Raw genomic sequence first — 11,784 nt, forward strand, 5'->3', positions numbered from 1 at the left:
CAATTACATGTTGTTGGGCATACGCTTTCACAACAAGACATGCCTTGTAGCGATCAATGCTACCATCATATCTACGTTCTAATTTGTAAATCCACTTTGTGCCTATAGCATACTTTCCAATAGGCAAGTCACATAACTCCCATGTGCCATTTTATGAATAGAAACCATTTATAATTGCATAATTGCCATCCAATGTTCATTCTATAAAGCATCATGTAAAGAGATAGGTTTCTCATTGCATGTAGACATACATTCAACCGATGCTTTAGTGGGGCTATGATTTAGCACATATATTGCACACATAATAGCATCAAGCCAAAACTCTCAGGGCAGCTTATTGTTCGAAAGCATACAACATGCCATTTCCATCAAAGTGCAATTTTTTCTTTCAACCACACCATTTTGTTGAAGTGTAAAAGGCATAGTACACTGATGTATAATGTCCCTTTTAGCCAAAAAAATGAGTTAAACTCTCAAGACATGTATCCCTCCCCCACTCAGTACATAGTGTAATCTAAAAACGAAGGCAGAGAGAGAGAGAGAGAGAGAGAGAGAGAGAGAGAGAGAGAGAGAGAGAGAGAGAGTCTACTACAAGAAAATCTACCTTGTATCATCAACAAGCATGTTCTTCATATTTTAATCAACCAAAAGAAGAAAAACAATACCAATCTTCTCAAATTTTCACGTAGCATCATATAACAGTTTTCCCATGGATTTATCACAACAAAACTTCAATACATTCTTCATATTCTTCATCAAAAGAATACAAGAATACAAAAGAATGCTCCACTTTGAATGGAAATCATCACATAGTATTCATCTTCAATATCTTCATAGTCTTCACAATCTCTCTCATGATCTCTCACTCATATAGATACATTATTTTTGCATGAAAAATTCACTCTCACACACTCACACACACTCTCTCTCATATGTTCTCTCTCAATAGTACATTGGAATAATGATGAATAACCATCCATAATCCCTCTTTGTTTGTGGATACCCCTCCCAAGAGGTATGTCTAATATGAAGGGTCACCAAAGCCACTACAATGTCCTTTCATAGCTCAAACAGTGTCACTGACACTTCAATCTTTACTTGAGTCTTCAATGTTGAGATTCAAGCTCATTAGTCTTCTGTCAGTTGTTTACCTTAGTTAATAAGGTTAAGTCACACTGACTTAACCATGGTTAGTACTAGGTCACTTTGTTTTGTAAGTGTGAGGTACACAGTTGACTTGATTGTGTGTGTAATGATGGAATGGAATGAATTGACAGGGAGCATGTCTGCTACCCTAGCTCTTGTGTCTTTGTCTCCATCCCTTTCTCTTTGAACTGTAATATGGTATCAGATCCAGACACACTAAATTTCTCTCTCTTTCCCTTCTATTGTTTCCTGGTCAAGAGCTCTTACAACAAAGTGTGTGCAAAGAGAAGACCCCCTATTGTTTTTCAAGATGTTGATGTGGACAAAGTGTAATATGCTGATGGGATGAGTCATCCCAGGATCATAGTTTTTGAGAAACTGGATAGTTCAGAGTAGTCACCACATCACCAGTCAACGGGCATGTTGTGGCATCATCTTGCAAGCACATGGCAGCTACAACAATGGCTTGAAAAAGCTCCCGCATAGGATATCGACCCTGCATTGAGGGGTCTACCATCTGACAAGAAGGAAAACACAGTTTTACAACAGGGTTTACATTTGAGAAGCTTATTTCTTCGAGGAAGAACATGCTAAAACCGATCGCAGAGGGCTCGCCATTGCTTCCCCTACTTCTCAAGAACCTGGCAGAAGCAGGAGATCACACAATTAGATCCCTCGGGGAGCACACTACTTGAATGCACTCTTCGTTCTCCATCATCGTCCTCACATGACATGTCGATGGTGTCTTGCTCCAGCTTCTCACGTAGAGTCTCAGTCTTACCTTGCCTGATCGGTGACCTGTTGTGAGGGGTCTACCATCTGGGCTGTGGCTGCGGATTTGTTGCTTGAGATAGGATTTGGATGTGGCAACGCTGCAGCTACAGATTCTCTTTGGGGGTCGGTGTCATCAATTGATGGATGCTGCATGCCTTATACATGGTAATAGACGGACTTGGGGTCCCATTGTGCTGTGGAAAAGCTAAACCTCAGCTTGTTGGTAGGAAGATGACTCTCTTGGTTAGTGGTTGTCAGATGTGGTAGGTTGGAAGGAAGTGGAAGAGGAGGACTATAGGCCACTTGATGCCTGCACATGTGGAAAAGTCCCTACGAGAGCACTTTCTTTGCATCGAAAGCTTACAGCAAGAATGAGTGACAGCACCCTGGGCAACACAAAAGGTATGGAATAGTAGTATGCTGTTTAAAATTCACTATACTGCCTTTGTGATCTCTAATGCACAATTGTGCAAGTGTTGGAGGTGCCAAAGATCTTGTATATAAGTTCTGCCACATTAAGCAGATAAACATGAACTCAGCATGGCAACTTGTATACAAGTCCCGCCAGTAATGAGATAAACATGAACTGGTCTAACAGAAGGTAAGGCTGGCCTGACAGGTGGTCAGAAGGTGTTTCTTGGTCCACTATCCAGGGTGTCTTTGTCTTCAGCTGTAATTGGACATCGTCAGAACCAGTTTTACCAAGCTTTAAGAGTTGAGATGCATGAATGCTCGAGAGTGGATTTTGTGCATCTTCTGTATTGCCATTCAGAATACTTTTTGAAGATTAGATCTCCATTTCAGTAGTCTCTGTGACAACAGAAACAACACACTGTTGCTAACAAACAGATGTCCCAAGCTTGTCAGTGGGGATGGTTCAAATTTGCCATAGTAGATAATACTTGCAGGTGCATTGGCTACAAACTCATTGTTGATGCATGTAAAAGCTTTGTTGGAGACAAATTTTGCAACAGTAGTGAATGCATGAAGTGAAACTTGAAGAATTGTACTTGATGCTCTCTTATGCACTGGCAGTGACTAATGGCAACCCATTGTTGATGAATGGCATATTTGTGGAGAGTATGATGACTGAGTAAAAATCTCATGGATAAGTCAGAAATGCTATGAAAAATATGAATGTATCTGAGTAGTCAATTGAAGGAATACTGAGTATTTATTTCTTGCATGTATTGATCTTATGCAGTCATCATATCAGATTAGAGTGCAAAGTTGTTGATGCAGTGTAACTGCAGTTAAATGGGAATAAAAGACATATATTGTCTGAAAATGCAATAGTGGTTATTGCTACAGTTTTACAGTAAAAAATGGTTGCACTACAGGTCACTGAAGTATATTGCCAGCTGGCATTTTGAAAAATTAAATGGTTTTGCAAAGCTTAAGGCTTTAAAATGGCAAACACAGGAGAGAAGGACAATATCACTCAGATAGTTGGTGAGAAGTTGGACTACAATAATTTCGTTCTATGGAAATTCAAGATGTCTAATTTCTTAATTGGAAGAGGCTATTGGGACCTAGTCACAGGTCTTGAGGATGAGCCCAAGCTATCGGAGGATAGACCTCCAACACAAGATTAGTTAAAGGTACACATGACTTGGTTGGAAAAGGCCAACAAGGTCTTGCATTGGTTGTCATTATGTGTGTCAGACACAAAGGCTATGCAAATTGCAAACTGTACTTCCCCAAAAGCTGCTTGGGACTTATTGATGAAGAATTATGGGCATGTCATTCATGCAAGAAAGACACAACTGAAGCAAAAATTCAGCCATATATCTAGGAATGGAAGGTTTATTGAAGACTATGTTAATGAGATCAGATCCATTGTAGAACAATTAGGCTCAATTGGAGCTGAAGTTGACGATGATGATTTGGTGGCTACTACCCTCCATGGACTTGGACAAGAATATAAGCAGTTTGATACTTCCATTTCAGTGCATCAGGAGTAGCCTGACTTTGATGAACTTGTGGCACTTCTATTGCATGAAGAAGTGAAACTTGGACTTAATACAAGTTCTCGTGGGTCTAAAAACAGCAGGGACAGTGTCTTCTACTCCAATCAAAGGGGTAGAGGTGGAAGAGGAAGATCAAATTTTAGAGGAAGAGGTGCTGGAAATGCATATGCAACCCGTGGACAGCAAACTATTGGATGGAAAAATAGGCAGCCTCAAGCAATTAGAGGTGCCTCAAATGCTCGTAGAAGAGGAGGTTATTCACCTAGAGGAAGAGGCACTTGGAAACAGTCTCAAATGACTCATGGACAGCAATTAAATGCAAATAAGGATTGCCATTTTATTGTGGCAAATACGGGCATGTAGCTAAGGATTGCTACAAGAAGTAGAATGATCAGCAAGCAAGAGGGAAGCAACATGATAATTATGCTTCTTCTAGTGGTATGCATGAGGATGACAGGTAGTTTGCTATGCAACATGTGACGAAAGGGTTGCCTACACAAGGCAAAGCAAATGATGTATGGTATATAGACTCAGGGGCATCTAACTACATGACTCCTCATGGAGAGTGGTTTGACACATTGGTACAAGGTGCTCATGGATATGTTTGCACAAGGGATGATACGCAGCATGACATTATGCACATAGGTACTGTTCCCTTGATGATGCATGGTGACAGGAAAAAAAGTCTCTATGATGTGTTACATGTACCCTCCATAACCAAAAACTTTCTTTCTATGGGACAAATGGCTGAACAGAATCTGCAAGTTAGATTCAATAGAGATGGATGCTACATTGAAGAGTATGGTCAAGGATGCAAACTCATTGCTAAAGGCAAAAGAAATGGCAGGATTTTTACATTGGATATGAAAATTCTAGCATTGAATGCTGCTATGTACTCACATGACAATGCTACAATAAGGGACATTGAGATATGGCATAAAAGGATCGGTCATGTAAATGTTCAAAAGTTGAAGAATATGTAGCATAAGCAAGTTGTACTTGGACTTCCTAAGTTCAAGCATGCAGAATTGGGACATGTATGTCAGTCTTGTCAATTTGGGAAGCTATCAAGGCTTCCATTTATGAGGCATGTAAGGATTACTACTAGACCATTACAGCTTGTACATTCTAATGTATGGGGACCCTCACAGAATGCATCTCTTGGGGGATCACGTTACTATGTGTCATTCATAGATGACTATAGTAGGTACACATGGTTGTATGTGTTGAAGCACAAGAGTGATGTCATGGATGCTTTTCAGGATTTTAAGAGACATGTGGAGAAAGAATAGGCTTGCTACATCTCATGCTTGAGACCTGATAGTGGATGTAGGTACACACCACAACAAAATGGTGTGGCAGAAAGGAAAAACAGGGTGATCATGCAATCAGCAAGAGCCATGTTGAATGAGAAAAGCATACAAATGCATATTGGGCAGAGGCTATAATGACTGCAGTGTATGTAATGAATCATACACCAACAGTAGGTATACATGAGGTGACTCCTCATAAGAGGCTTTATGGGATAAAGCCAGACATTACCCATCTTAAGGTTTTTGGATGCTTGGTATATGTACACGTTCCAGATGAAAAGAGAAGGAAGCTTGATCCCAAGGCAGAAAAAGCCATCTTTATTGGATATGCACAAGATAAGAAAGCATACAAATGCTACAATCCTTCTACTCATGAGACATTAATCTCAAGAGATGTGGTATTTGATGAGCTGAAATCATGGCATGAGAAGAAGATCACCTTGCTGAATGATGATGATGTGTGTAAGGAGACTCATGTGCATGCAGGTACAACTGAAAGTGCAGAAATTTTTGGGCCTTCTAAAGATACTACTTCATCAGTTAGTCCTTGGACAGGTAGATTGAGGACTTCAGCATCTTTATCCACTGACACGGGTATGTTAGTGAGGGGGAGAAATGTGGATAAAGGAAAAGGCAAACTTAATGATGTTATAAGGCCACTCACTTGTGGTTATGATTCACTTGGCACTAACAGCTTGGATAGTGAGTTTGGTATTCCATCAGTTGTCACTCCTGGTGTGAGACATAGATATATACCACTTCATGAGAGAGGAGAGTCTCATACTGCACCTCAGTTGAGGAGATCAGAAAGAGTTAGGAAGCCTATGGATAGGTGAAGGGACCTCAAATGGACCGGCACTGGCTATGGCACTAGCTGGACCTCATCCTCATGACAGACAAACACACCCACACGGCCTCGCGGGCCAGGATCGTCTATCTGCTGCTAAAGGACGAACTGTCCTAAAGCCTAATCTATGCGTTTTTAGTTTTGTAGTCCAAAGTTTCCCTTTCTATAAACTCCACAGAGAGAGAACCCATACACATTGGCAATAGATGCTATGATAATCACATACATGGGAGGCAACCTCTCGGTGGAATCACCGCGGCCCCACTACAGCTCTCCTACATCGCAGGGATTGGCCCCTTGATGCGCTACTCAATATATAGAACAAATGAACAAACTCCACTATTTCATTTTGAAATTATTCTAAGGGATACCATGTGTCCTTACCAAATAATTTCCTCGGGGGGTTCACTATATATATATTCTCTATATAACGTGCGTTCATGGCCTATTTATAAATATCATAATCTGTGAATTTTTATTGAATAAAACACAATCCTTTTCTATTCAATCTGTAAGTGACCCTTTTATATGATACCCTTCTATATCTAAAAAAATATAAAAATGGTGTTTTAAAAACTCCTTATTTTGAACTCACATTATATATACTTATATTCATGAGTGACCCCTCTGAGATAATTCCCCAAGAAACGAACATCTATCCTACGGCTTAGGTTGCTTTTCCACACTCGAGCGTGGGTCATCGTCATCGAAAACAGGTGCTATGCATCCAATCCTTTATATTCTGATACCATGGTTGACATGCATATGCAAAAATGGATGCTCTTAAAGTGCTCAAACATAATTTTCAATCAGAAACGTGTTGTGCACAACTAAGCTTTCCAATGCTCATTCACTAACTCGTTGCGATGATGTAAGGATAGCACCGAGACAACACTCGTGCTACTATCCTCTTAATTAAAATACAACAAACTCTGTCATGATATGCATCAGAAAATCAGCAATAATCAACACGCAAATCGCACCATCCAAACATCCCACCTCCCTATGTTTAGGTATTGACAAACTTTGACAAGGAGATAGGGCAAACTGAGGCTAAATCTCATGCTTTGTCACTATCATACATCCACAAACAATCATTATATATATTTTTTATTTTTGTGAAGCGTATTTTTATTTTTTCTTTATTTTTTTTATTTTTTTGATTTATTTATCAATAAAATATGCTATTTTTCATTTTTTCTTGTTCCAATCATTTTAGTGTATTACCATTCAATTTATTTTTCATTTTTTTCCCATAGGAACACATTTCACCAACTTGAAATGACAAAACTGCATTTCGAGTTTTACGGGAATTAAATAGCACATGTAAATCATTGAAAAATCAAAATTTTCTGATAAACAACAATTAATCATGATGCAACCAGCACTCAAACAAATTTTCATCCAATAAGAACATCATTACCATCATAAAATACCAAAAACCCTTCATTTTTTTCATAAAAATGATCATACCGTGTTTTTTACGAAACCCGAGACGCATTAAATGACTACGTGACCAACGGACGGAGCCTCCATTGCTCTCAATCCAATGCTGCACATCAGTCTTCAACATCTCTATCAATCTCCATTACCATTTGCTTCAATCTCCTCCCCGATTCCTCCTTTAAGATAGTGCACATGAAAAGCCCATAGAGAGGAGAGAGAGGGAGGAGAGAGAAAGACTAGATTCTGATCTCTTCATTCAGCTAGCCATATCTCATGCGAAGAGCAGCGATAAGATCTGGGGAGAAGGAGAAGTTGCTAGCCATTGTCTGTTCTATGGCTTCTATTGAAGCTCCATGCATTATTTTTTGGTGGGAGGAGCGATTTTTTCGGCGCCTTCAATAGGCGTTGCCATATCCACACACCACGTGAAGAAAAAATGGAGGGGGGGGGGATGCCCCCTGGGAGGGGGCACCCCCTTTTGGCCTTTAGTTTTTTGTTCACCTTTTTAAATTTGGTCCATTTTTTGTCTCTTCTACGTCCGGACTCCGATTTGACCTCTGAAAAATCCTGCGCATCCATCTCGGCATCCCACACTGATTGGCAGCTCCCGACATCTTGCACGACAGTCGAAAAAATTATCAAAAATCCATAAGTGTCACTCGGGCGCCTTTTAAAAGCCGTTTTTCACTTGGTGCTTAAAATCGTCCTAGCTGCAGCCGCCGTCTTCGATATTGAAGATTTTTTTCCTAAATTTCAGATTTTTTGGCAAATTTTAGGAACATTCTGGGCTCAAAACTCTGCTCTCATTGGCGACCACGGGATAGGGCGACTCAGCTCGTCGAATCCCACAACAGATCTTCACAAAACAACCAAAGGAAGCATCAAGCTGATACAAAATAGATACATATTAAAACACCGCACAATGCTCACCCTACCCCCTGACAAAACCAAGGCATGAAATCCACAAGGAGTAGGCCTAGTATAATCTGACAGAAGGTCCAAAGCTAGTCACTAACCGACTGCTCCAACACGGCCAAACTAAAAAGAACTATCAAAGAGGTCGCCCTAAGTGGTGGTCTGAACTACCTACCGAACTAAGGACAACACATCCAAAAGCTCCTACTAGGGGAGGACTCCTATAGCTTGATCAAGAAGTATTTTCTTTTAGCACATTTCTTCTTTTAGGCTTTTATTTTTCCATACTCGGGCGTATAAAAAGGAGGGAGCTGAGCGTAGTGACCCAAGGAGAACAGGGCATCGGCCTCGGGTCCTGTCTCGGTACCCAAGAATCTACCAAGCCCTCGCGAGGTGACACTTAATCCTTTTCTGACGCTCACTTTTATTTTCACTCCAACCTTTCTTACTTTCTTCTTTTCCAATAAGATGCCACCCCTAGGAAGACAAGGCATCGGCCCCAGGTCTGACTCGTCCCCAGGAACCTACCAAGCCTTCGCAAGGCTATGATCAACAGCTTTCAAATTTTCATTTCTTTTCTTTTCTATTTTTATAGGGGTTAGAATCCCTTTTTACACACCTTTGTATATATTTTTCCTTTGAGATATTCAGGGGTTTTTTTTCCGCATTTTCTTCTCTCTATCATCATCATTTTTTCCTCTGGCAGGCTTCTCTAACTGCCTCACAACTAACAAGAACTCCTAGAACGGCTGCCTAGGAGGCGAGTAGAACAGGGTCACTAGAACTGCCTTCTAAAACAGGTCTTTCGATACCTGGCAATGTCTTTACAGGAGACGACGACTACTCAGCCCTCCCTCAGACAGACCTAACCTAAACCTGGGACTTCATGCCTTGGATGCCGGTCCCCAACAAGAAAAGAAAATCCCCTACAAGTACACAGACACATAGCATAAAAACACGGTACTCGTAAAGGAGAGATATCACCTGGGTAGGGCCACGAGAAGCTTCCGTGCGACATAGGCTCCTTCCAAGCTCTTCTTTGGACCTATCTAGCATAGGACTAAAACAAGAAACCATTAACCGCACCCGTACTAAACAGACGACTGGCCCTCTTGGTCTAATGAAATAAAAAATTTCACTACAAAAACTGATTGGCCCTCTTGGCCTAATGAAGTAAACCACTAAAACCTCGCAAAACTGGCCCTCTTGGCCAAACGAGATCAAATAGAATAGCACCTACACATCCCTCCCCGAAATAGTATATGTAAACACCCCGAGCAACGTAGTATGCTTAACAATTAGGATATTCGCTTGTTTTCGAGATTTAATATAAAAGAGAATGAACACTTAAAGCTGAAAATGAAAATTACTCACAAAATTATATCCATGAAAATGTAAAAGTAATGGAGACAAGATTGAGGGTTGAAGATAGGCAACCCTCCTCCCCCCCTCCCCCCCCGGCCCCCGAAGGAATTTATTTCTGCTCAACCCAAGTCCCTTAGGGAAGAGCTCAGTTACAATCAACCTGAGAGTGAGAAGAAGTAATTCTCACTCTCACAAGATCATGCAAAGATGTATAAACACACATGCATTATCTATTATGCAATGATAAGAACTGATTTCTTTATAGTATGAGAGAAGAAAAAGGGGAAATCAGCCTTTCTCCATCGTTGATCAACAGTACATGATAGGGCTTGCTTCTTGTTGGAAGAAAGAGCTCGAGAAGGAGATGCTGTAATGAATTTACAGGCTTGCTGTCCTGTAAAACAACATTGATAGAAGAGGGAATATGGAGGAATTTGATAATGGAGAAGTGGGGGATGATGATGGGGATGGATGGGGCCAGTTTATGGCTATCTGTGGGTGCTGTACATGAGTTTACAGCAAAGAAAAATGATGTTGAATGAAGAAAAACGAGCTCTTATTTATAGGAGAGGGAAGAGCTAGTACAAAAGCGGAAAGTGGAGTAGCACAAGACAAGTGTCCAGCCACATGTCATGAGATGTGACAAGTGGTGGGACACTTGGAAACTTGTGTGACAAGTGTCTTGACACTTGTTTCTTCTCTATGGCCTTCCTTTTTGGGTTGAATACTGTCAAGAATAGAAACAACCAAATTTAGTAAGCACAGTCAGAGTACAGAACTTACTATTTTTAGAATGACATCCCTATTTTTTAGGACTAGCATTTTTAGGCTAATTCGAGGCTCCTAAAATTTAGGAACCTCCTAAAATTTAGGGATCTCCTAAAATTTAGGGACCCCCCAATATGGGTGTCATATGAAAGCTTTTTCCGTGTACATCGCAAAAACAGTATCAGGATCTTCATGTGACTTTCTTATGCAAAGAAATGTGCATTTTAAGCTTTCAGCCCACACATGCACATTATACAAGCATTTCATAATCATGCCATCTTGTTGATTGTAACTGTCTGTTCTGGTGGATCTAGCCCACACTTCAAGGCGTTAATCCTTTTTGTGTGCGAGTCTAACCCTGATATGCGTGAGTTCTAGTCACAGGCGCCCAATCGGGCCATATATATGGAAGTGTGAACTATCTTTTCTCTAACCCACCACGTGGGTCCACCATAACCTGTGACCACTCATCAGTGGCCAATCCAATGCACTTTTCTTTATATCTAATTAGTGCAAAGAAAATAAATTTAATAAATCATTATATAGACAAATTAATGAAAAAGGATACAAATTCTATTTCTAAAGAGTTGTGACAGTCCCTCTGGCTTTTATTCAGCTGTCCTCAGCTGAAAAGCTTCTTGATATTGTTGTAGAATATTTGGGTAATCCTTCATGAAATTTTCAACTACCCACTGTGCATCTGTTGTGGGTAGATTCTTGAATTTTAGTAAGAATTTTCGTGTCACAAGGCCACTTCTCGTGGTTCAATCCTTGAGAAACAAAATCTTTTCAGGTTCCAAGAGTTGCTCTGTTTCTTCAACTTCTGGGGGATCTTCAGTAATGGGTTCCTTTGGTTCTAGTCCTATGTAAGGTTTTAGCAAACTTACATGAAAAGCATTGTGTATTTTCCAATGAGTAGGAAGCTCAAGTCGATAAGAAACTTCATTTATTTTCTCAATCACTTTGAAGGGTCCAAAGTATCTACTGGAGAGCTTTGGAAAAGATGAGTTTTGACCAGAACCTTATTTGATCCTGCTTTTATCAAACTTTAGCAAGACATATTGACCTTTTTCAAAAGCCAGTCTTCTTCGTTTATCTGCTTGCTTCTTTTGTCGCTCTTGGGCAACTTTGATAGTGGCTCGAACTTGATCCATTGTTGTTTTTAAATCTGAAGCAAACTCATCAGTAGCAAAAATCTTATCTTTAGTGAGAATAATTGGAGGAGGAATCACTTTACCCT

The 11,784-nt window shown here is 40.3% G+C and overlaps 1 long non-coding RNA gene across 1 annotated transcript; it reads left to right on the plus strand.

Moving 5' to 3' along the window:
- Positions 1 to 1,571: 1,571 nt before the first annotated feature.
- On the plus strand, positions 1,572 to 6,440 carry LOC148020866 (uncharacterized). Its single transcript, XR_015694643.1, has 2 exons — positions 1,572 to 2,322; positions 2,540 to 6,440. It is a non-coding gene; the product is annotated as an uncharacterized LOC148020866 (long non-coding RNA).
- Positions 6,441 to 11,784: the final 5,344 nt, after the last annotated feature.

Source organism: Lygodium microphyllum, chromosome 18 (genome assembly GCF_053477565.2).
Source record: "Lygodium microphyllum isolate KBCC chromosome 18, Lygodium_microphyllum_v1.1.10, whole genome shotgun sequence".
NCBI lineage: Eukaryota > Viridiplantae > Streptophyta > Polypodiopsida > Schizaeales > Lygodiaceae > Lygodium > Lygodium microphyllum.